Source organism: Paroedura picta, chromosome 12, assembly GCF_049243985.1.
Source record: "Paroedura picta isolate Pp20150507F chromosome 12, Ppicta_v3.0, whole genome shotgun sequence".
Taxonomy (NCBI): domain Eukaryota; kingdom Metazoa; phylum Chordata; class Lepidosauria; order Squamata; family Gekkonidae; genus Paroedura; species Paroedura picta.
The window spans coordinates 39,632,414-39,654,819 of record NC_135380.1 but is presented as its reverse complement, the minus strand read 5'-3'; the positions used below and the strand labels follow the sequence as shown (position 1 = coordinate 39,654,819).

General features: G+C 45.1%; 1 long non-coding RNA gene across 1 annotated transcript in view; it reads left to right on the top strand.

Annotated features, from left to right (window-relative positions):
- The first annotated feature begins 4,330 nt into the window (after nucleotides 1-4,330).
- Nucleotides 4,331-22,406, top strand: part of LOC143822004 (uncharacterized) — a 35,033-nt gene continuing 16,957 nt past the window's right edge. The window contains exon 1 of the long non-coding RNA XR_013226010.1: nucleotides 4,331-4,460. This is a non-coding gene — a long non-coding RNA (uncharacterized LOC143822004). The remainder of the gene's footprint in view (nucleotides 4,461-22,406) is intronic.

The following is a 22,406-nucleotide window of genomic DNA, read 5'->3' as shown; positions in this document are numbered from 1 at the left end:
AGCATCTTATTTGTCTCTTGAGAAATTTATATGCAGGTCAAGAAGCAACAGTGAGAACTGAACATGGAATCACTGATTGGTTCAAAATTGAGAAAGGAGTTCGGCAAGGCTGTATACTGTCGCCTTGCCTATTTAACTTGTATGCAGAGCACATCATGAGAAATGCGGGATTAGAGGAGTCACAAATTGGGATCAAGATTGCAGGGAGAAATATCAACAACCTCAGATATGCAGATGATACCACTCTAATGGCAGAAAGTGAAGAGGAACTAAAGAGCCTGTTGATGCGGGTGAAGGAGGAGAGTGCAAAAGTTGGCTTGAAACTCAACATCAAGAAAACAAAGATCATGGCATCCGGCCCTCTCAATTCCTGGCAAATAGATGGGGAAGAAATGGAGATAGTGACAGATTTTATTTTCCTGGGCTCCAAGATCACTGCAGATGGGGACTGCAGCAAAGAAATTAAAAGACGCTTGCTCTTGGGGAGGAAAGCTATGGCAAATCTAGACAGCATCCTAAAAAGCAGAGACATCACCCTGCCAACAAAAGTGTGTTTAGTCAAGGCTATGGTCTTCCCAGTTGCAATGTATGGCTGCGAAAGTTGGACCATAAGGAAGGCCGAGCGTCAAAGAATTGAGGCTTTTGAACTCTGGTGCTGGAGAAGACTCTTGCGAGTCCCTTGGACTGCAAGGCGAACAAACCAGTCAGTCCTAGAGGAGATCAACCCTGACTGCTCTTTAGAAGGCCAGATCCTGAAGATGAAACTCAAATACTTTGGCCACCTCATGAGAAGGAAGGACTCCCTGGAGAAGAGCCTAATGCTGGGAGCGATCGAGGGCAAAAGAAGAAGGGGACGACAGAGAATGAGGTGGCTGGATGGAGTCACTGAAGCAGTAGGTGCAAACTTAAATGGACTCCGAGGAATGGTGGAGGACAGGAAGGCCTGGAGGATCATTGTCCATGGGGTCGCGATGGGTCGGACACGACTTCGCACATAACAACAACAACAAATGTTTACCTAATGAAGTCACTATATTCTGGTCCCTCCACATGATGTCATGTACATCCAGCATCTGGGCAGCAACTGGTTGCTTGGAGAAATGCACCTCAGAGAGAGCAAACCACCTTTGCCTTGCTGCCCTGTGAGCCTTCCTGGAGAGACCCAAGTTCTGGCTTTGCAGGACACAGCTGGAGTGGGATCCACAAGGATGAACCTTCCTCCATATCATCAGCATCCTCTCATGGAACACAGCCATGTCCACCCTGATTAGGGGAGGTTGAGAGAGGCCTGATGTTATTCCTCTGTCACAACAGCTTTATCAGTGCTATGGCGAGCCCAAGGTCATCCAACTGACTGCATGTGGAGGAGCGGGGAATCAAACCAAGCTCACCGCTGCTCCTAACCACTATACCAAGCTGGCTCTCTACCCTCCCCCTCCCCACCCCCTGTGAGGCAGGTGGTACTGAGAGAATTGCTGGCTGCATGTGGAGGGGCAGGGAATCAAACCTGGTTTGTGAGATTAGAAGCTGCTGATCTTAACCACTACACCACGCTGTCGTATTATTTCCAAAGTTTTTACCCCATTTTACCATAGATTATTTCAGTTATTCTTCCTCTGTCTCATATTTCAACAAGAGTCTAGATATTTTAGCAGTGACTTGTTCATCATTTGTGCATAATTCTGTTTCAAATTCAGTCTTAGGTTGTTTAAAATCATATTTTATCTGCTTTAAGCCTTTCTAATAATTGTGCATAAAACCCCACTGACAGTTATATCCTTCTGTCATCAACTCGTCTCTTGATTTCATTTTATATTCCTCTTGGGAAAAGTCTAATATCTCATGATATGTTAACCACTTATGCTTCATTATAATTTCTCATCTAGAAAATGCTTCTTGTGTTGAGAGCTTCAAAGGTGTTTTCACATACAGCCAAAGTTTCATTTTCTCAAAAATAATGTATTTGTTTATTTATTTATTATTGAATTTCTTACTCACCACTCCCGGAAGCTGGTTCGTGGTGGGTTAAAATATATTTTAAACCTCCATAACAATAAAAACCCATTAAAATCGGATTTAAACAATACAAAACAACCTGGTGGAAAAACCCAAATATCACATCGAGAGCCAGCATGGTATAGTGGTTAAAGGGTGGTGGACTCTAATCTGGAGAATCGGGTTTGATTCCTCTTTCCTCTACATGCAACCAGCTAGGTGACCCTGGGCTATTTGCAGTTCTCTCAGAGCTCTCCTAACCGCACCTTCCTCACAGGGTGTCTGTTTTGTGGAGTGGAAGGGAAAGGTTTTTGTAACCCCCCTTAGGGACTCCTTCGGATAGTGAAAAGACGGGTATACAAATTCTTCTTTTTCTTCTTCTAGAAGTCGGAAGGGGTGAGGCGGGGTTAAGCGGAGCCTGGCCCAGTGAGTTGCCCTGATATAGAGGTTGGGGGAACGGGGGGAGTAGGGATGCCCCAGTGAGTTGCCCTGATGTAGAAGTGGGGTGGGTGGGGAGGGGGGGAAATAGAGCCTGGCCCAGTGAGTTGCCCTGATGTAGAGGTTGGGGGAAGGGGAGGGAAGTAGGGCTGCACCAGTGAGTTGTCCTGATGTAAAACTTGGAGGAACAGGGGGAAGTAGGGCTGCCCCAGCAAGCTGCTCTTCTTACCATGTTATACCTCTGAAGATGCCAGCCACAGTTCTTGGCAAAACATCTGGAACTAAAAGTATCAGACTATAGCCACACAGCTTGGAAAACCCAAAACAGCCAGAAATTATTACATTTGTTTGCCAGAATAACAACGACTACTACAAAAGATCAAGCAGAACAAACAAAATATGGTCTATAGAAGCCATAATTTTGCAGGCTTTCTTGTTGCACCCAGTTGTATTGCTGCTTTTTTTTTTTTCTTAATTCTTTGTTTCTTTCCTGGCACGTTTCACACCATTTGTACTCCATTTATATGCTATACGTCATTTGATGTGAAAACAACATTAAAAATAGCATCCATTGAATGGGACAAAAACATTCAGCAGGAGGAAACAGAAGATGGTATGAAAATCCAGACTTTCCTGTTTAATCCACAAAAGAGAAACTGAGAGAGAAACTGGAAGCCATTCTGCACCCAGAAAATAAAGTGAAAGGCTTACCTTTTGCAGACACCATATTTTTAGCATTTTACACTACATTGTCAGCATGCAGCATCCCAGCATCCCAGCATCCCAGCAGCAAACTGATGCTACATCCTCCATTTTAAAGCACCATATAGTGCAAGCGAGAGGAGAGCAACTAGCAAATACATGCTATGGAACGTTGTGGAGATGAAGTAGCGCTATCTGTGCCTCCAACACTCACCCTTGCACCCGCCTCCCTCTCCCTTCTCACGGGGATGGAGCTTTTTTTCTTTTTTAAAGCAAACTGCCTGGAGCAACGAATATGCACTAAATCGTCCAAGCAGAGCAAAAAACAATTTCCCCCCACCAGTTAACACACAAAGCATGCCACCCCCCTTCAAAAAAAATAGGGAACAAGGTTACTTTTTTAAAGCTTCAAGGCTCATAATTCCAAAAGGAGTGGCAGTAAAGTAAGCACTTTGCATCTATTATTAGATGCATAGGCATAGCAATAGAGAAATTGGACTAGATGATCCATGAGGTCCCTTCCAACTCTATTATTCTATGATTCTAAGTTTTTCTTCAAAAGATTTATCTTCCATTGCGGTCCCTTTAAAACAGGGCGAAAGGTGATTGTCTGCCTGATTTAATTGATAAGCAGAGGAGAGTTGCATGTATAGCATATTCCTCTCCTCCACCATTTCAAGTAGCCATGCAGAGTAACAAGAAGTGTGAAAAGGCAGCAAAGGCGAGTGAGAGAGCCAGGAGGTGAGGAATGGCAGGAGGTACATTATTTTTTAGCGTTACACTATGGCGCTGGTATAACAGTATTTTTTTCCAATGTGCGGAATGGCCCTGAATCACTGAAATTATTATTAGCCCTATACAACAGTTTGAGAAGGAAAAAACGATGTATTTTACTTTAAGGCTGCCTAAATTGTTGATTATGATGATGATAATTCCAATGCAAGATCCGCTCCAAAGAATCTTCAAATAATAAAACACAGCAGTGTGGCAAGCATAAAACAATCAACAAAGATTAAGGAGGGACAAGAATAGTAAAAGCCTCCCTCAGCAAGCCAGCTAAGGTACTTGGACTCTGTCAGCTGCTTGAGTATCCCACACACCAGTAAGCAAGATTGGGCAACTTTGTGGTTTATCTCCTGACAAGAGTCTGCAAAGAGGAGACAAAAATGACCTTGTTCAGCTCTCCCCAGTACACTTGACAGAATTGGAGCAAAATACTGGTGTCAAATGTCATTGCAGAATGGATTCTCCTTTCCCTGTATGGCATGGACAAAGCTGTCGAGAGAGTGGGACACAGTGGTATCTGCCTTCCAGAAGAGCTGAAGGTAAAGCATTAAAGAATGCCAGGGTTAAGATTTTTTTCTGTGTTTAGAGATCTCAAAAAATCTAAGATAATCTGCTGGTTGAAAACTTTTGGCATGTTACAGAATAACTGGATCTATATCAGGATCCTTTCTGATTGCAGGGCATGGTCCCAGAAATGCTATTTGATTATTTCTCTGGCTTTTTGATACCTAAGATGACATAAAACCTGAGCGGAGAGGGTGTTGAGCAATGGTTGTCAGCAAAGATCAAGGGGGTTGATGCACCAGGCTGAGGACAAGTTTTAGCCAGTAGGTAGATGGGAGTAACCACATACGGTCCTCCAAGGATACCAATCCAGCATGTGGTCTGAGAAGGGCATTCAGAATACAGTGAGGGACTCCACAAATCATTCATAGGAACTTAGATTGTCCTGCATCCAAGTGTTTCTTTATAAATGCATAGCTGGCAGCCATATGATAGCTGAGTGACTATCTTTCCTTGGAAGACCTTGATAGCTTTGTGAATAAAGGAAGCCCTTTTTGTGAAGTTTGCTGGAATTTCAGTGAACAAGTAATTTGGTGCAGTCAGCTTTGAAGGGCTGTGGGAAAATCCCAGCACATGCCTGGGAGATCGCTTTGTTTAAGCTGGGCTCCTGTCCACTTCCAGCTTCAGGAAGAAGCTCAGACAGTTCCCACACTAGCAATTTTGTTTGGATTTGTATTTTTAAAGGGTGATTTTTAAATCTATTTCCACACTAAAATTTGCTACTTCAGCCCCAGTCCTGAATTGCCCCCTTGCTTGCCGTGCTCAAATTAATGCACAAGAAACCAGATTTCATCTAATTCAGGGCTGCCCAATGTAGAAATGTATGTCATCAGGTTTTTCCCTATGCCATTTTCAGTTATTTGGAAATGCCCCTTTCCTCATGACCATTCTCCCTCCTCAACTAACTCCACCTTCCTCTGGACCATGCCTAGTGTGACCGTTCAGTTGGTGGCAATTCACAGGAATGTGTATATTGCAAGCTTCAGTCAGGTGTCCATCTTGAAATCAGGTCTCAACTTAACTCCACATTCCTCTGGACCAGCGGTAGTCAAACTGTGGCCCTCCAGTTGTCCATGAACTAGAACTCCCATGAGCCCCTGCCCTCCTCAACAACTCCACATTCCTCTGAACCATGCCTAGTGCGACTATTCAATAGGTGGCGATTCACAGGAATGTGTATATTACAAGCTTCAGTCAGACGTCCATCTTGAAATCAGGCCTCAGCTAACTCCACATTCCTCTGGACCATGCCTAGTGCAACTATTCAATAGGTGGCGATTCACAGGAATGTGTATATTACAAGCTTCAGTCAGGCGTCCATCTTGAAACCAGGCCTCAGCTAACTCTACATTCCTCTGGACCATGCCTAGTGCGACTATTCAATAGGTGGCGATTCACAGGAATGTGTATATTACAAGCTTCAGTCAGGCGTCCATCTTGAAATCAGGCCTCCACTAACTCCACCTTCCTGCAGACCATGCTTAATCTGACTGCTCAGCAGAAATTATCTGCCACTTAACCTCTAGGTGGCAGCCCACAGGAATGCATATATTACAATTTCCCTTGGTAAATCCTGCCTTGGAGTCAAACACAGGTGTTCTTCCAATCTATGCCGCTTCAGTCTCCATCCTTCAATAAGCTATATTGAGACAAGTGGGTGAGTGACGTTGCTTGATTTTTTGAGCCGCTCCCTGAATACAAAAACGCAGAATGCTCATTTTGGGGCAGCCATATAATACCGCTGCAACCCCCTGATCCCTCCGGGAAGGAATCGCTGATTGTCAGTATGAGTCGTAGCCTTGCACTCCAAGATTATTAATGACCATGTTTCCTACATATAATTACAGGGAGTGGGATATTGAAAGCACTTAAAACATCTCATTCTTCTAATTCATTAATTATATTGCAATTATACTCTTCTCAGATGTTCTCCAACTCACAGGAAATCAGATGTTTCGGGGAAATACATCAGGGATGGGGGGGGGAGCAGGGGTCACTAGAACGAGCGAGAGAGTTATGCCTGCAAAAGGTTAACCAAACAGATGAAAAAATGCTCTGTTTAGGAGAGGAAACAAATTGCCTTCCCATATGTTTGAAAGAACAAGCTATTATTTATTTGCTAAAATTATTCATTCAAGAGGAATTAAAGCAACCTTACCGTGTTTCTGTGAAGGTGCTGGAGACAGCCTTTCAGCTGGAGAAACCCAGCCAATGGGGATATCCCAAGTAGCAAATAGGCAGAGCCAGCATGTGGTTAAAAGTGGTGGCCTCTAATCTGGAGAGCTGGGTTCGATTCCCCTCTTCTCCATATGCAGCCAGCTGGGTAACCTTGGGCTAATCACAGTTCTCCAAAAACTGTTCTTCCAGAGCAGTTCTCTTAGAGTTCTCTCGCCCCATCTGCCTCACAGGGTGTCTGTTGTGGAGAGAGGAAGGGAAGGTGATTGTAAGCCCCTTTGAGAAGGTGATTGTAAGCCCGCTACTTTGGGTAGTGAAAAGCAGGGTACAAGAAACAACTCTTCTTCTTAATTAGGACATTCATGAAGTACTATTTGTAGCTACTTGTAGAGGTACCATTCAGAGCAATTGCTTTGCATACTGAAGATCCTAGGTTCAAGTTCTGACATATCTACGTGTAAAAACAAAACACCTGGAAGCAAATAAGACGTCTGCCTGAGGTCCTGGGGAGCCACTGTCAGTACACAGAAACACACAAAGCTGCTCTATAAAGAATCCATCAAAGTCAGAATATTCTGCTCAACCCAGCAACAATTGCCCAAGATCTCAGACAGAGGTATCTCACATCATCTACTTCCTGGATCTAAAGTGGAGATTGCAGGGATCAAACCTGGGACCTTCTGCTCACCAAGCAGATACTCTACCACTGAGCTACAACCTTCCACCTAAACAAATAGTATGAATAGACAGCACTGATCATGATAGCACAGTGGGCTTACTCAGCATAAGAACAGCTTCCTATGTTCCTGAGTAGTTTCATACTTATGGCTGGGAAAGCCTGACATCAGAGACCCTAGAATTGCATGCTCATTTTATTCCAGTGGAGAGAAGTTGAGATGCAGACCGTTTCCACACGGAAGGGTAAAACACGCATGGCCTCCTGTTTGCAAATGCAGGATGGTAAACCTCATGTTTGCAGCCCTCCTCACAGGAGACCCCTCCCATGTTTTCCCTCCACCCCATCGTGGCTTTTAGCCTCCTGATGAGGCTGCAAGGGAAAACAAGCTGAGCTTCTCCCCCAGCTCCTTGGCTTATCAATAACAGAGAGCAACCAAACACAGCACAGCAGTTCTCTTTTGGACTGAAACTTTCTTCCCGCCCCAAGGCCCCCAATTTTTTTAAAGGCACTTCCACATTGCTATGTGGTAATGCCACAACACAGAAGCATTTTTAATAAAACCTTAATACTTCAGTGTTGCTATGGAGAAATGCCAGGACGATACAGCATTCCCCCTTTTGGGGGGAAAGAGTCGTGGTATTTTGGGCTTGTATGTCTGGGTGGATTTGAGAGACACTAGAAATGGTAACTGGAGCCCAAAGAGTCATTTTTAAAAAAATGGTTGGCTTAAAAACAAAGTGATCAGACCCTATCACTGCAGTGCCTCCCAACATGTACCAGAAGACTATTTTTTACGTGACGATGGCAGCCAGATTAATAATGGCTAGAAAATGGAAGGTACAAGAATTACCATCGATAGAAGATTGGCTGAATAAGCTGGAGGATCTGGCCCAGTTTGCAAAACTGACTCTGATGGTCAACAGGAAAACTGAAGGAGCCTTTCAAGAACAATTGAACTGTTTAAATAGATAGCTGAAGTTGAATTAGAAGGAGGTTGTTGATCACCGGTTATTTACTGGTTGATCACCGATGGGATGTGAGATAAAAGTGGCAAATCCACTTTTAGCGATTTCCCTCATCCTAAGGCAAATCTGGACAAAATGCAAGCCAGCCTCTGGACAGCCTCAGGATGCTGGCAATGACATGTGGAGGGGGCTCTAAAAACCGCCAGCAACCAGAGCCTGTCCTGGGGCAGATTCCTCATGCAGAAATGGTTACAGTCCTTGTAGAGGTCCACCCACCCAGAGCCTGAAGGACAATGAACTGTTGTCTCTCAGAACTCAGTGGAGCACTCTAATCCAGAGGTGTCAAACTCATTTGTTATGAGGGCCAGATTTGACATAAATGTCACTTTGTCAGGCTGGGAATGATAAACTTTATAAAGGGCACAGGCCAACCTAATCGATGACATTATTTTTTACTCAAAATACAAACATGCTTAAAACATTAACATTGTTACAGCATTTCCTTACAGCATCACCCTGATGCCCACCTCCTGCTTCCGCCACCTGTCACACATGAGCACTGGGACAAATTTAGAGTCCGGCGTCACCTTTAAGACCAACCAAGTTTTATTCAAGGGATGAGCTTTCATGGGCAGGCACACTTCCTCAGATACAATATCGTGTTCAAACTTATAGACGGAGTGAGAGGGCAAATTAACATACAACACAATGAAATTGCCCAGGTTCCGGGGATACATAGGAAAAAACAGCAATTAGGATTTGTTTGCATTAACCTAGGATTGAATTGCACTGGAAACATTAGGCCACAATAAAAATGCAAATATCTACATCAAGAGAATAATCGGCAAATAGATAGTTGATTGCTTGTCCCTGGCCTGACCTCTAAAGCAGGGGTGGGCAAACTATGGCCCTCCAGATGTCCATGGACTACAATTTCATGGGAATTGTAGTCCATGGACATCTGGAGGGCCACAGTTTGCCCACGCCTGCTCTAAAGCATGGAAGCATCTAGGGGTTTTGTATTCTTTGAAGCAAACATTTGGTTCACAGACCAGAAAAAAGCATGTATAGGCTATTTCAAACTAAATTACACTATAGCAGTCATAGCTTCTTCAGACCAACTCGACTACCCACTTGAATCCTATCTACATGAGCACCAGGACAGTATACAATGATGTAATGTACAGCCTATATAATTTGTCCACAAAGGTCACAACCTGTTGCTTGCGGCCTGGATAAGAGCCCTGGGTGGGCCAGTTCTGGCTTGTTGGCTGTACATTTGACACCCCTGGTCTAACCGCTATACTGTACTGCCTCTCAAAAACATAGCCTTCTGGGGGAAAAGGGTAGTGGCAAGAGTTAAGCCTCTTTTCTGAAATCAGTCCAGGCCTCCCTCCCAATTATTGCTTTGGAGAAATAATGGTAATGAATGTCCCCTTTCTGCTTTAGGTGCCTGGAAGCTGGCCATCCATGCAAATTTCCACAGGAGCACCTTTGATTAGGGAGCATGTTCCAAACAGATCCTGCTGTCGGGTTTTGGGGGACAATTTGGTGGTGGAAAGTGTGTCAAATCGCAACATACAGGGAATGCTCAGCCTGGAGAAGAGGAGGTTGAGAGAGGACAGGATTGCTTTCTTGAAGTATCTGAAAGGTTGTCTCTTGGAGGGGCAGGGAGTAGTTCCTGTGAGCAGCAGAGGAGAGGACCCACATCTGGGTTAAATGGGTTAAAACTATGTGTAGAACAATACTAGACTGAAGTCAGGGGGGGAAATTCACAGAGTAATTCAGCAGTGGAATCAGCTGCTTAAGGAAGCGGTGAGCTCCCCCTTGCTAGCAATCTTCAAGCAGCGGCTGGATACATGCTTATCTGGGAAGCTTTAGGATGATCCTGCATTGTCATAATTAGATAGTACCTAGGAGTCTACTCTTTGGCTGTTTTAATGATGATTATTAAAGACTCTGGATAAGGACTTTTCTTCATGTTTAATGTTACCTTGTAGTTGGAGTACAAAACTTCTGTTATCTGCAAGATTTATTGGACTATGGGGGGAGGGTTCCTGTTTGCATACCTCCTCTCCTGTGTATTTCTACTTGGATTACGTGGCCTGTATGGCCCCTTTCAACTCTATGGTTCTCGTTCTATAGCAACCCTGTAGGACTGGCTTTCTCAATTTGGGTTTCATGAAACTCTGTAGTTTCTTGACAGCCCTCCCAGATGATGATGAAGAAGAAGAGTTGGTTCTTATATGCCACTTTTATCTACCTGAAGGAGTCTCAAAGCAGCTTACATTTGTCTTCCTTTTCCTCTCCCCACAACAGACACCCTGTGAGGTGGGTGAGGCTGAGAGAGCCCTGATATTACTGAAGAAGAAGAGTTGGTTCTTATATGCCACTTTTCTCTACCCGAAGGAGTCTCAAAGTGGCTTACAGTCGCCTTCCCTTTCCTCTCCCCACAACAGACACCCTGTGAGGTGGGTGAGGCTGAGAGAGCCCTGATATCACTGCTTGGTCAGAACAGTTTTATCAGTGTCTTGGTGAGCCCAAGGTCACCCAGCTGGTTGCATGTGGGGGAGTGGGTGGGAGTTAATTCATTTTTAATATATTTATATTTTTAAAATGTTAAACATTTCCAGGTTGATATGACCATATGTGATCATGTCAATCCATTTCCTCCTACTCCGAAAATGGCTAATGATGGGGCCTGGACAGGGTGGGATGGGGAGAGACTCCAATTGGGTGTTTATACAACTGTACTTCCCAACCATATTCTGCATGATCATACCACTTCTGAGTTTTCTTGACGCCTGAAGAAGGTTTCAGGGGTTTCTCAATGATCAAAATGTTGAGAAAGGCTGCTGTAGGATTTTCAAGAGATGTCCAGAGTTGGTTTGGCATAGCCACCTCTGCATAGCAACCACGGACTTCCTTGACATTCTCCCAAGCCAAGGCCCACCCTGCTGAGCTTCCAAGTTCTGATGAGAGTCTGGACCATCCAAGTCAAGGCAAACACTCTGTTGAGGATGACTTTTATATGCTCTCCGGACGACCTCAAAGGCGATCTTCTTTAGTACAAAAACCCTGCCCGGAAATGTCCATTTGTATTGACTTCATGTCTAGTGGTGGAGACAATCACCAGTGTGCCCTCGCATTTGATCAGTGAATACCTTTCAGAACATTGTCTAGAAATCCGAGAAATCTTGCTATCGACAGATCTGTCAACCTGTCCGTCTGCTTTGCCATTATTTCAAGGAGAGCCTGACCTTCAGCTTGTAAGCAACGTTCGCCTGGGGAAACGACCGATTCCCAGTCCACAGGTACAGCAGCCGGTGCTGGCTAACATCAAGGGGGGAAAGCAATTTGTCCCTTTAATGTGCATGCGTGCCTCTCTTTGTTCGATAATGTAAATAAAGTCCTTAAGAAGCCCATCGCTTTCATCCACGCTTCTGAACGGCTCAGCTGTTCCCCTGGCAGTTGTCTTTGTACATCATAATAAAATATATTCCTTTTTAGAAGCCTTTCCCAAAGTTATGTTTGAATGTAGCTCCCCTATTGTGTTTGGAGGGAGGGACTCTGCGAGGGGGCTGCTAGCGTTAGATCCTGCTCACTGGCATTCGAAAGTCTAAAGGGGGTGGGGGGGGGGAGAGCATCTTGTTTCTTCATTCTCTGGGTGGGGGGTCCCAGGATCACAGGATCTGCCCTGCATCGGTATGGCAGGTCCGCTGGAAGGGGGCGCTTACTCAGCGGGGATGTTCCTGCCGCATTTGAAGCGTTTGCTAAGGAGGCAAGGAAATGTCGAAACTCTCCCTTCCCCCCAGCTAACTCCAACTGCCTTTCAAGTATTCACTTCACTCGACTGGAATCTCTTTGGTGCCTTTCATGTCCGGCCCTTTGTTGTTGCTCCTTCACTCTTAGCCTAGTGGTCTCCTCTGTCCTTTCAGTTCGACCACAAGCCGGCCAGCTCTGTTCCGTGCTTCCACACTGTGGCCTTCCGGGGCAAACAAATGCTTGTTCTATTAACTTTGGTTACAAGCACAAGCTGCTGATACACATTGACACCTCACTCGCATTTTCACTGAAGCACGGTTTTTGTAGTCCTCTGCTGCTGAATGCGGAGTGACTGTTGAGATTCCCCATGATATGCAGTAGTTCAGGAAGGTTCGGGAATGTGACCTTATCTTCTGCCCATTTCCCTTGCATTTTTTCTAGACCTCTGGTCAAGCATTTGAAAAGGTGGCCTTGTTATGAGGAAATTTATTTTTCTGAAATTCACTTTTTGGTAGATATAACAATCGATCCTTCTTATTCTCTTTCAGTATAACAGTTTATTCCTCTTATTTGTCTCTTTAAAGACAGTTTTTCCTCTTTCTTGGTTTTCTACTAGGCATTTTTTTTTGAAGAGTGGGATTTTATACCCCGCTTTTGACTACCCAGAGGAGTCTCAAAACAGCTTACAGTCGCCTTCCCTTCCTCTCCCCAAAACAACCCTGTGAAATAAGTGAGGCTGCGAGAACTCTGAGAACTGTGACTGCCCCAAGGTTACCCAGCAGGCTGCCTGTGGACAGAGGAGTGGGGAATCAAACCCAGTTCTCCAGATTAGAGACATTTACACTGCCATGGAGTCCATCTCCCAAAGTTGCTACTTTCTCCATATAAACTGATCTCTGTTGCCTAGACTTAGCTGTAATCCTGAGAGACATTTGGCCACCACCTGGAGGATTACAAAAACAATCCCATGTGAGGCAAAATAATTTGATAATATCCAACTGAAATGCTTTTATTCAGACCAAAGATCCTTGAAGTAGTAACAAAAGACTTGAATAGCTCACCAGCTAAATACTATTTTTAGGATGTTTTGCAATCCTTCAGAATTATAATATTGCGCCTCTGAGTTGGGTGTAAAAGATTCTCTCTCTCTCTCTCTCTCTCTCTCTCCCCAGAGGATGGCAACCCTAGTCTCGGTTTCCAAGTTTAACAAGTGAAAAGGGAAGTGGGCAACAGTTAGAGTTGCCAGGTCTGGTGGTGCAGCCAGCATATAATGAGGAGCACTTTCCAGGTGTGGGGAGGAACAACCCAATGTGTTATCATTGCCTGTGATGTTAGTACATCGGTAACATTGGGGAGGGAATCTCTGGTTTTTAGCCAAAACTTTACAGTAGAATTAAGATAGTAGAGTTTTGCCCCAAAACCAGAGCGTTTCACCCCACCGATGTCACCAACATCTCTACATTGCTTCTGGGCGACACAGAAGCATTTACTTCCTGGTTGTTCCCTCCCTCCCCATGCACGGTGAACTCCTCAGGTTCCTTAAAACCCTGAAGTTGGAGGAGAGGTGCCAAACTGGGGGATCCTCAGGCCCTATTGAGGGTCTGGTAACCCTAGAAATGGTGGATGCTGTGTTCAGTCGTTCATGTCTGTTGATGGGACAGATTCAGTATCTTTGCTTCACTCCTGATGAGGCCCTTAGGAATCACATAGTGATTTCTGAGTTTTGAAGTTGACCTAGAAAAACTTCAATTCTCCTACATGTACCCCCCCCCCAAAAAAAAGGATCCGTTCAACAAGGTCATTTCTAGGGTTGCCAACTCTGGGTTGGAAAGTTCCTGAAGATTAGGAAGGTAGAACCTGGGGAGGGGAAAGGAGGGACCTTACTGGCACATAATGCCATAAAATACACCCTCCAAAGCAATGTCATGACCTTATGACATGTGCTCATGATTAGAGATCCCCAACCTGTGGGCTGCAGACCACATGTGGTCCGTTGACTAATCGGAGGTGGGCCACGAAAGACGCCTCCCCCCCCCGGCCCTTTACTTCATCTCCCCCGGCCCTTTACAACACGCTTCGGGTGTCATTGTCTCCCATCGCTCCCAGATGGGACTATCTCATTGCAGAGAAACAAGCTCAGGGTTCCCATTGATTTCTCATTGTCATGAGTTAAAATTTCCATGAAAATAAAATGTTCCTTATGTTCATTGTTGTGGAGTGTCGGTATCTTATTTTGAAGGGATGTTTAAACATTACCATAGCGATCAGAGAGCGTTAGGGCAGTGGGTGAGAGTAGAGGAGTAAACTACCCCCCCTCCACCGGGCCTCAATAAAATTGTCAAGCGTTGAGTGGTCCCCGGTGATAAAAAGGTTGAGGACCACTGCTCATGATGACACCAAAGCAGACTAAGGAGTCTTCATAGAGATATGAAAAGGTAGCTTTATTGATAGTCATGGGGGAGCATCTACAAGAAGTTGCCATCACAGAACCTTCATTGCTGAAAACACCTCACACAATTTTCCAGGAACAGTTATACCCATAGTCCCACACTCCATGAGATTTGTGTGCCAAAAGGCGTTCCCTCGGTAAGGCAGTATTATCTAAACGACAAAGGGAAACCATCCTTCAAATGTCTTTGCACCCAGACACAAAAAGCCAGACAAGGTTGTTTTACATTCCTTACAACACTAAACGGTACTATTCATAAAAGATAACAGGAACAACTTCCGAGAGCATCAAGAACAAGGGCTGGGGGAAGAGAGGCTGGGAGAATCCCCCTTGGTGACCACATGCCCCTTAGCAGGCCTCCTCAACTGAAGGCATATATTCCAGCGTTGAGTACAGACAAGGAGCCATTTTTTTTTCAGGGACACTGATTTTAGTTATCCGGAGATGCATTGTAATTCCAGATCTCCAAGGCTCACTGGGTAGTTGGCAACTTTAAAAAAACTTCCCAAACAAAGTTCATTCACTATTTCAGACTGCTGACTGACTTATTTCGATATTAAACAGAGTATGCCCTTCTAAATTGTTTCAAGTGAAGTGGGCCTAAATGGGTCTAACTATGCTTTGAATCATGCTGTAGATGTCTGAGAGAAAGATTTTTCCTTAGTCTTCCCCCTAGCAATCTTCTTGGCTAAGTGGAATATTCCTATATGGGGGAGCATGGCATTATTGTGAGTGCCGACCTTCAGTCTGGATAGCCTATCTCCAGTGTTACTCTCTTAGTGAGGAATAGGCCAGGGGTAGGAAGTAGGATGCCACCTCTGGGCTGGAGATTCCTGAAATGAAATCTGGGAATGGTGGCAGACTTCATCAGGCAGAATGCCATAGGATCTGCCCTCCAAAGTATTGGCAGAGTCTCAATATGCAGAGGGGGAAATACAGGAGTGTAAATTGTCTTATAAATTTCAACCTAATTAGGTTTTATATTTAACTTTAGGGTTAGGAATGTGCTTTTAATTATGTCGTGATCCACCCTGAGTCTGCTGAGAGGATAGGATAAAAGTCTAACAATAACAACAACATACTGCAGATCTTACATATTCCAACAGAAAGCAACCATTGTCTCCAGGAGAGCTGATCTTGGTAATCTGGAGATCCAATTCCTGGAAATGTCCAAGTATATGAAAGGTTGTCATTTGGAGGAGGGCAGGATGCTGTTCCCATTGGCTGCAGAGGAAAGGACGCACAGTAATGGGTTTAAACTACAAGTACAACGATATTGGCTAGATATCAGGGAAACAAATTCACAGTCAGAGTAGTTCAGCAGTGGAATAGGCTGCCTAAAGAGGTGGTGAGCTCCCCCTCACTGGCAGTCTTCAAGCAAAGGTTGGATACACACTTTTCTTGGATGCTTTAGGATGCTTTGGGCTGATCCTGCGTTGAGCAGGGGGTTGGACTAGATGGCCTGTATGGCCCCTTCCAACTCTATGATTCTATGATTCTATGATTCTAGGCCCCCACCATCCAGTTTTGATCCTGTTAGCCTCTGTCCTGGACCTCCTTTGCTGTCTTCTCAGCCAGCTCCTTTTTCCCCTCATGCATCAAATGACCAGTTATTCCACTTCTTTTTACATTCTGCTTTCCATCTGTCCTTTGGATACACTCGGATCTTGTTGACATGCAGATGGCATCCCCTCCCCTTCTGATCCACCACCCTGGAGTCCATCGTGGAGGCACAGCTCAAAAGCTCCCGGGAAATGAAATGTCTCCCGAGTAATTGAATCATGCAAGAGAATCGTACTTCCTCTCTTGCCATCTCGATTCATTCAGAGAGCAAGGTTCAATCTGCCTTCATTAGTCTTGCTGCCCTTGAAACAAGGTGGCTGAGAAAACCCAGGGCTGAAGGAGGGCTCTCAGCAATCTGATTTAATCTTCCCAGTGCAAATAGCCTTATTGTGTCGTAATTGGTGTAGCTGGAAACATCAGATTTTTGAATCCTCTCCCCAATGCTGGTATAGGTACTAAATGGGTCCTCTCTACATTACTGTACTGCAGTTTCAAGTAAGCATTTAGGGAACAGAGGAAGCAGAAGAATAGGCTGCCTAAGGAGGTGGTGAGCTCCCCCTCACTGGCGGTCTTTCAGCAGCTGGACAGATACTTATCCTGGATGATTTTAGTCTGATCCTGCACTGAGTAGGTGGTTGGACTCTTCCAACTCTAGGATTCTATTATTCTCATGATGGATACTTTAGGCAGATCCTGCCTTGAGCAGGGGGTTGGACTAGATGGTCTGTATGGCCCCTTCCAACTCTAGGATTCTATTATTCTCATGATGGATGCTTTAGGCAGATCCTGCTTTGAGCAGGGGGTTGGACTAGATGACCTTCCTGCTCTATGGTTCTATAAGAGTACGCACTTTCAAAGGAAACAAAAGACCAAAGAAGAGATGGTAGATACCCCCGACATCCCTTCCTTCCCACTGTTTAGCCTCAAAATAAACTCAGGAACACAAGTAGAACTCTGGGGGATCATCCTTATGGTCGACTTAGTTCAGCATCCTGTTTCCTCGAATGACCAGCCCGAAGCCCTCAGGAAGACAACAAGCTGGGCAAAAAACTAATGAAACACAAAGGCTTGTTTTGCTCTCCTCTCTCTCTCTCTCCCCACTCCTCACCCCCTTTATCTGCCAGCCAAGCAACAACTTCACTGGGAGATGTTTGGGATTAACTGGAATGGATGGAAAGAAACGGGGGCTGCACCAAGGCCCAACAAATAGAAAGAAACTAATGGTGCAAAAGGAGAAAGGATCTTTAATGGTTGAATAACCCCTGTGTGTTTCGCATTCAGCTTTGTCAGGGAGAATTTACTTTTAGATGCTTTTTGAATTCCTTCCCATACAACACTTGGACGAGAAAAGTTGGCTTCTCCTGGGTTAGAGTGGGGGAAGATGACTGGCTAAGGGTTCTCCATTCTCATTTAGTTCAGTATTTCCCTGATCTAGGTAGCCCAGGCAAGCCTGATTCCATCAGATCGCGGAAGCTAAATAGGACCGAATCCAGATAGTATTAGGATGGGAGACCTCCAAGGAATACTAGGGGTCATGATGCAGAGTTCGGAAATCACCTAACACCTCTGAGCGTCCCCAGGTCCTCTGTCTACCCTACATATGCAATAGGATAAATAAATAGTTCCATATGTGGCAAGCTTTTTTTTAGAGAGCTTTCAGGGGAAAACGAACTGGTGCTTTGCTGGCTCATAATTAAGCTTGTCAACCCCCTACTGGGGGCAGGAGATCTCCCAGTTATATTATAAGCAGAGATCAGTTCGCCCCATAATCACTGCAGAAGGTAGGGACATGATCACTGCAGAAGGTAGATTTTGTGGCATCACACACTGGCAAAGCCCCTCCCCAAACTCCACTCTTCCTAGGCTCCGCCCCCAAATACCTAGAAACCTCAGAACTCTGCTTATAATATCTATCTCTGGGTGCTGTTGGTTCCAGGGCAAATGCAACTTATTTACTGCAGACGACAGGAATGCCCAGCACAGGCAAGGGGAATCATTCAACCGTGCCCGGCTCTCCCTAAATAAAGACATTCAGGAATGAGTGAGGGATGCACATTTGAATATTGCATAAGATCTATTGAGAGATGTACATTTGTAGCTATCAGGCTATAGCATGGCTCAAAAACGAAACCAGAGAAAAAGGGAACCGCACCACAAAACAAAGCCAATTGAAAAGAAACCCCGGAAGTGATGTCAGCAGGCCACGCCTTCCCGCCACGCCCTTGGAAGTCACATGCCTGGGGGAGAGGGGTGGCGCTGGTGGCAGCGTGCAACCCAGAACCTACACACAGGTGCTGAGCTCTGTGGCTGCGTCTGTGCACCAACTGGTGCACCAGTGCTGCCCCTCACCCCCACGCTGCTTCAGGCTTGAACGGCCACTTCAGTGGCCAAAGTGCACAATTGTATAGTTGTTAGAAAGCCTAGGCTTGAATCCCCACCATTCTGTGGGAACTTGCTGAGTGAACTAGGGCCAAGATGCATGTTCTCAGCCTCACCTACCTCAAAGAGTTGTTGTGCTGGTGAGAATAAGATGAAGGAGAAGAGGATGATGAAAGACACTGTGGTTCCCATTGGGCAGAAAGGAGGGTTAGGGTTAGGGGCATGAAATCAATCAATCAATTATTACCACTGTATCATTACATTCAGCCATCGCTAGTTCTTGCTTCATCCGACTACCTTCTGCTTTTCCAGGAGTGGTGAAATGCCCATTTTTTTTTACTGTGGGATTATCTTTGGTCATCCTGCAGTGCAGAATATTTTGAAAAGCCTGAAGGAGTTGAGAGAGAGAGAGAATGGATATCAGCAACATTTCTGGCAGTGCATCTGTCTATTCCCTGCTTTGTTTTGCATTTATTCATTTGTCAATGGTTTCCATTTACCACTTTTCCTTGTTGGTTTTGCAGATTAACTTGCATTGTGCCCCTGTGCTGTGTATTTTAATGTGCACTTGATATGGCATTTATATGTACAAGAGACATTGTTCATAAATAGACAGAAAATGGCAGAAAATTGAAGAAAATAAAGGATCGTGAGTTCAATTTGTACAGAAGAGAAACAAAATCAAAAGGCGGGTGGGATACCAACCAAGGATCCCGTCTATAATGTGATAACTGTTAGGGTGATTTCTTTCCCACCCTTTCATATTTGTACAGCTATATGTTCATGGTGGAGAAGGTTTATAATGAGGCGGAATCAAAGTACTTAGATTATTATGCGGTGCTCAACTGGGCAGAAATAAATGGCATATTTGGGAGTTTAAGAAATCATTCCAAGAATATCAGAAGGGAGGACTAAGATGCCCATATAATAGCTAAGGACATACAAATGTGCCTTTCAAAAATTGCGTTTAGTTTTTGGATGCAGTCATTGTATGTGAACCTTTTCCAGTTGCCCATATCTGTCACTGGTGTCCCCAATAGATAGCCTAGGATAGTGGTTAAGAGCGGCCGCTTCTAATCTGGGTTTGATTCTCCACTCCTCCGTGTGCAGCCCCACCAGATGACCTTAGGCTAGATTCAGATTCAGAGTACCTTTATTGGCATAAAAGCTAGTGACAGTCCCGTTCTCACAGAACAGTTCTGTCAGAGCTCTCTCAGGTCCAGCTATCTCACAGGGTGCCTGTTGTAAACTCATGGAATTAAAGGTGTTTTTTTTTAATTAAGAAAATCCAAGCATCCGTTTTGAAGACATAGTCAGAACTGGTTCACAAACCATCAGTTGAACAATATAGGGTCTCTTCCCCCTCCCTGGGGAACTTGAACCAGGCACAGTTCAAGGAACAGGATGGTGTAGGAAACTACAGGGCACTAAGGAAAGGGGGGTAAGGAATGTATGATGAGGGTGAGAGGCACAAAATAGCTAGAAATTGACCTTGGGGTGTCAAGCAAAAGCATTTGCGTTACATCAGGGCACAAAGGTCAGGCGAGCTAAACTCACAGGCAAGCAACAGAATAAAATCATGGCAGAAATAGTTGGGGTTTCTGGCATTCCTCCCCCCAGGGCCTTCCCTACAACTAACCCCCCTCCAGCATCAGTCGGCCAGTTTTTGTGGGCAAATCTCACCAACTTGGGAGCCTGCACATGCTTGGCTTCCATCCATTCTTTGTCCCCCATGGGGAACCAACTGGTGCATTGACACCTGCACCTCCCCTCCCTCCTGCAACGCAGTGCTGGCTGCTCTGGGAGCAAGCGGCCACTTCGGATGCTGAAACACCCAACCCTAACCTCTACCCAATGTCAAGATCCTGTATCCCTATTTGTATGATCTCGCCATGTCATGCTTTCTTGATCTCTTTATATGGAATGTTTTCTTGAACCATTCTATGAGTCTAGGGCAGAGTCTATACTTACTTTCTTTATTCCATTGTCAATCCTGTTGAATTCAGATCGCTTTGAACTCTGGTCTTCCTCTCCCCCCCCTCCCCATTGAAACAGGAAAGTCTTCTGCATGTGGTTAGGGTAGTTCAGAATGGGGGGGGGGAGCCAAGCCTCTTTCTTTCTTTTCTGGAAGGGGAGGAGGAGCCAAGCAGGGAGCCTCTTTCTTTTCTTGGAGGGGAGTGGGAGAAGATCGAAAAAGGCAGAGGAGGGAGGAAAAATCCAGGACCGACAGAAGTTAAGAGAAATTAGGGGCTTCTCCTTTAAGGCAAGTTTGTCACATGACCAGGTGTGGCCTATCAGATGTTCTCTACCACGGAGCTTGGTTTCCCAATCCGGATATTGAGCATTAAAAGCACTCTTAAGATATCGCACAATAAAGGTAGGGTCACTCCGCATCAATCCTTCTTGCTGCAGAAGGAAAATTTAAATTGCCCCAAATCCAAATGGAAATCGCATTCTGTATAGAGGGCAGGGACTGAATCGATCTGGGGTTGGAATAAAAGCTCCGTGCAGTTTACACCCTGGTTTGCTATATGCTTATAGCTTTGGTTAAGTCATGTTCTCTCTGACCTGTTTTTAACCTGTGTCTGAATTGTGTAATGGTTTCTTCACAGCTCCTCCACTGCAGATGCTTTTTAAAAATCTTCATGAGCTTGCTAGTCTGATTTTTCTGGTTTGTTCTACGCTCTTAGGGTAGCACGTAGTATCTGAAAGTTAGCGCGTGCTTTGGATGGGAAACTTGGCTTGAGAAAATGTGTTGGATGAGTGGTATATTGGTGAGTGCACCATGATTTGAATTGGAGGGGGGAGGAATAGTGAGGGGGGCATAAAAGTATGCTTGTAGCTTTGGTTGTCAGTCTCAACAAGGAAAGTCCTTGCTTCTATTCGCTAGTTTCTTCAATAAAGAGCTGTCTTGGTTTCAATGGATCTGCTTATTGGAAACTCAACAGGGACAGGACACCCAGGAACCTCAGGGCCTCTTGGCCACATCCCATGCTTGTGACCAAACTCAGTGGTACCTACGACATAGAATCATAGAATCATAGAATAATAGAGTTAGAAGGCACCTCATGGGTCATCTAGTCCAACCCCCTGCACTATGCAGGACACTCACAACCCTATCACTCATCCACTGTAACCTGCCACTCCCTTAAGCCTTCACAGAATCAGCCTCTCCATCAGATGGCTATCCAGTCTCTGTTTAAAAATTTCCAAAGATGGCGAACCCACCACCTCCCGAGGAAGCCTGTTCCACTGAGAAACCACCCTAGCTGTCAGGAACTTCTTCTGGATGTTTAGACAGAATTTCTTTTGAATTATTTTCATCCCATTCGTTCTGGTCTGTCCCTCCGGGGAAAGAGAGGACAACTCTGCTCCATCCTCTATATGGCAGCCTTTTAAATACTTGACGATGGTTATCAGATCCCCTCTCATTCATCTCCTCTCCAGGCTAAGCAGACCAAGCTCCCCCAACCTTTCTTCATACGTCTTGGTTTCCAAACCCCTCACCATCTTTGTTGCCCTCCTCTGGACATAAAACAGCCAACAGAAACAGTGCTGTGAAACTTTGGGAAGTCGTTTCTGATACTACAAGTGGGGGGGGGAGCCCTCTTTCACTGGCTGCTGCAGAACTGGGAAAGTAATGAGAGAGTGAGGTGAAGCAAGACACAAGGGGAGATGCTTCTCCATTTCCCCAACAGTAACTATTCAGACATTGTTTCTGCCTGCCTGCCTCCTCCTGGTGATTATGAAGATTTGATGGCTGTTGTTAAGGATTCTCATCACATCGCGCAAGAATAAATCTGCCCTCCGGAGAATCTCTTTCTCCTCGTGGCCAGAAAACCACATCTTTCAACCCAGTGGGTTTCACTCCTTTGGCAGCCACATAGCTCTGAGGTGCTGTTTCCGGCCTGCCACCTCTACTGAAGGGACAGAGAGGTCAGCCTCG